Raw genomic sequence first — 4,367 nt, 5'->3', positions numbered from 1 at the left:
TTTGTGATTTTTATGAATTCATCGTATTTGGCCAATGAAATGCTTATGTAACCTCTACTGCACATATGTGTGACTTGTGAGGATACATGACATAGGCAATTGAGCTCGTTTACTTGGTTTTGACTTAAATTCTCAATTATTTTCAATGTTATGATTTTTGGAGACGAACTTGGTAGAAAATAATTTTTGAGAGACAATTGCTTATGAACCCTTTATGAATAGATTAATATGATTATGAGATGATGTATGAATGGTTGTTGAGTGATGAATATGATGTTTGTGATCATATGTTGTATTTGTTCCTCTATTTGGATTGTAAGGAATTATGTGGAAATGTGGCAACTATATGTTGATTTATGTGGAGACGATTGATGATGTATGTATATGTCAAGTGGTGGTGAATTGTTTTCGATGCATATATACTAATTGAATGGTGATGAACATGTTTATGTTATGTTATTTGTTGAACATGTTAAATGACGTTGATTGTTGGTGGTGAGTTTATACATGCTAGTTTTGATGTGATTGGCGATGAATGCGTGTATATACATATAGCCGTTGATTATAGCCGTTGAATCGTGGTGAACATATGCATTGTGGATTGAGTCATATGTTCATGCATCATATGTCGTGTCGGATGTTATATCCATATTGCCGTTGACTGGATACTTGTATCCATATAGCCGTTGATTATAGCCGTTGATAATGATGTTTTTGTTGCATCATAAGGTGACGACCTTGGAGGAGTTTGGTACCACATGCATCTAGAGAAGAGTCTAGAGCATCATATGCATTTGATTAGTTGATGAGTCGTGTCATAATTGAATATATGACTTGGTGAATTTGTGCATTGGTGAAATTTGGTGAATGTTGTGATTGTGTGGATTGGTGTATATGTACATTGGTGGATTTTGTTGATGGTTGTGAATAATTGAATTATGCTCTAATTGCATGTCTTATTTGTTTGTGCTTATACACTTGGTGAATCTATTTGATGATAATTAATTTGATAATAATGATGAAGTGAGAGTTGTATATGTATATGCATATGATGTGGTGATTTCCTTGATGATGATGATGATTACTTGCTTTTAATTTTGAAATGATGAACTGTAGTTGTTGAGTTAAGTATGCTAAGTGAAGAATGAGGTGAATAATCCTTTCATTGATTGTTATTGATAAGTGATGAGCTTGTGTCGATGCCTTGATTAGAGATTGAATATGTCTGTTATGCTATGATAGCTTGAGGTGTAAGTGATGGGGGATAATAATCATGTGATGCTAGTGTTCTAGGAGGGATGGTTATATATATGTGATATGTATGAATCCTTGAATGCTATGTTTTCATATGGATTATGATGATGTAATGCTAACCCTCAGTGGTTTACCACCTACCTTTCTGTATGGACGGGTAGACGGAGTGCGTGATGCCTAGTTGTTTGCTTGATGATGCCGAGGAGTGGAGTTCCTCTTTTTCATGCAAGTGTCTAGATTAGGGCTCTGATCTAGGATAGTTCTTGCATGTTGTTTTATTTTGGACCATGTATTTGGAGTTGAGATGTTATTTGTTATTTGAGATTTGGAGGATACAATTGTATTTTGTTGAGATCCAGAGATGGTTTATGAATTATATGTATGTTCCGCTGTTATGTGATGTAAACATGATCTTTATGCATGTATGTTTTGTGGTTGACTCGAAGACGTAGCATCTATTTCTAGAATATGTTTGCATATTCGCGCGTTTTACCGCTTATTAGAAATAGGGTGTTACAAGTTGGTATCAGAGCCGTGGTCGGTCTTGTCCAGGCTAAAACCCGTTGAATTCCCTGTTGTATGCGACATGTACGGGAGTACTGTCGGTACTTGTTGTGTTGTTCCGTTCTTTTAGGTGGGTTTGAGCGTACTGGGGGAGTAACAGGTTGTTTCAGGTTCGTTGAGTCTGCAAGGGAAGGTATCTTTGGCTGCAAAGGATCAGTTGGTTGTGGTTTGTGTTAAGGTTCATGTTGTTTTTGAGTTGGATCTTGTGTGTCTTCCGTTGAAGCATATGGACGTGATTTTTGGTATGGATTGGATGTTGACTTTTGGTGTTAACATTAATTGTTTGACCGAGAGTGTAACATTTTCTAAGCCGGTAGCTGAGGAAGGGGGAAGTTCTTGACCGCGGAGCAAGTGAAGAAGTCCTTGAATGGTGAAACTAGTGTGTTTATGATGTTTGCTTCATTGAAGGAAGGTAGTGAGAAAGTTGTTGGTGATTTGCCGGTAGTGCAAGAGTTTCCAGAAGTTTTTCCGGACGACATTACCGAATTACCGTCGGAGAGAGAAATTGAGTTTGCAATTGATTTGGTTCTGGGAACGAGTCCTATTTCGATTGCGCCTTATCGGATGTCTGCATTAGAGTTGGGTGAGTTGAAGAAGCAGTTGGAAGAATTGCTTGAGAAGCAGTTTATCAGGCCGAGTGTTTCTCCGTGGGGTGCTCCAGTGTTGTTGGTTAAGAAGAAAGATGGAAGCATGAGGTTGTGTGTGGATTATCGGCAGTTGAACAAGGTGACAATCAAGAATCGGTATCCGCTTCCGAGGATTGATGATTTGATGGATCAGTTGGTTGGTGCAGAAGTGTTCAGTAAGATTGATTTGAGGTCAGGATATCATCAGATTAGAGTAAAGGCGGAAGATATATCCAAAACTGCGTTCAGAACGAGGTATGGACACTATGAGTATTCTGTGATGCCATTTGGAGTATCTAATGCGCCAGGTGTCTTCATGGAGTACATGAATAGAATATTTCATCCTTTTCTGGATCGTTTTGTGGTGGTGTTTATAAATGGTATTTTGGTGTATTCTAAGTCTGAAGAAGAGCATGCGGAGCATTTAAGGATTGTGTTGGGAGTTTTGAAAGAGAAGAAGTTGTTTGCTAAGTTGTCGAAGTGTGAGTTTTGGTTACGGGAAGTGAGTTTCCTTGGTCATGTGATTTCTAAAGGTGGCATTGCGGTGGATCCGTCGAAGGTTGATGCAGTGTTGCAGTGGGAATCACCTAAGTCTGTTTTTGAAGTTAGAAGCTTTCTTGGATTGGCAGGTTATTATCGGAGGTTCATTGAGGGATTCTCTAAGTTGGCGTTGCCATTGACGCAGTTGACTCGGAAAGGACAAGCTTACGTTTGGGATGCTAAGTGCGAGAAGAGTTTCCAAGAGTTGAAGAAGAGGTTGACGTCAGCTCTAGTGTTGATTTTGCCGAATCCGAAGGAATCGTTTGTTGTGTATTGTGATGCTTCTAAGATGGGTCTTGGTGGTGTACTTATGCAGAATCGTCAGGTTGTGGCTTATACTTCAAGGCAGTTGAAAGTGCATGAGAAGAACTATCCGACTCATGACTTGGAATTAGCGGTCGTTGTGTATGTGTTGAAGATTTAGAGGCATTATCTGTATGGTTCTAAGTTTGAAGTGTTCAGTGATCATAAGAGTTTGAAGTATCTGTTTGACCAGAAGGAGTTGAATATGAGGCAGAGGAGATGGTTGGAGTATCTTAAGGATTTTGATTTCCAGTTGAGCTATCATCCTGGAAGGGCCAATGTTGTTGCTGATGCTTTGAGTAGGAAGTCGTTGCATATGTCTGCTTTGATGGTAAAAGAGTGAGAGTTGATTGAGCAGTTTCGAGATTTGAGTTTGGTTAGTGAGTTGACACCGAATGGTGTGAGGTTGGGAATGTTGAAACTGACGAGTAATATTCTGGAGGAGATCAAGAATGGTCAGAAGGGAGATTTGGAACTTGTAGATCGAGTGGTGTTGGTTAACCAAGGTAAGGGTGGAGATTTTAGGTTGGATGAGAACGGTGTTTTGATGTTTCGTGATCGTGTTTGTGTACCAAGTGTTCTTGAGCTTAAGAGGCAGATTTTGGAAGAAGGTCACATAAGTAGTTTGAGTATTCATCCAGGAGCGACTAAGATGTATCAGGACTTGAAGAGGTTGTTTTGGTGGCCTGGAATGAAGAAAGAGATTGCGGAATTTGTGTATGCTTGTTTGGTTTGTCAGAAGTCTAAGATTGAACATCAGAAGCCATCAGGTTTGATGCAACCGTTGTTTGTGCCAGAGTGGAAATGGGATAGTATATCAATGGACTTTGTTGGAGCGTTGCCGAAGACTGCTAAGGGTTTTGATTCGATTTGGGTGATTGTTGATCGGTTGACGAAGTCGGCACATTTTGTTCCTATTAAGACCGGTATGTCTGTGGCGAAGTTGGCTGAAATCTACATTGAGCAGATTGTTAGATTGCATGGTGTTCCTTCTAGTATTGTGTCGGATCGAGATCCGAGGTTTACTTCTAAGTTTTGGGAGAGTTTGCAAGCTGCTTTGGGGACTAAGTAGAGGTTGAG

The sequence above is a fragment of the Medicago sativa genome, chromosome 4, assembly GCF_051527215.1.
Source record: "Medicago sativa cultivar Bolivia chromosome 4, Bolivia_mono, whole genome shotgun sequence".
Taxonomy (NCBI): domain Eukaryota; kingdom Viridiplantae; phylum Streptophyta; class Magnoliopsida; order Fabales; family Fabaceae; genus Medicago; species Medicago sativa.
The sequence above is the reverse complement of the archived record's forward strand: the minus strand, read 5'-3'. Positions refer to the sequence as shown.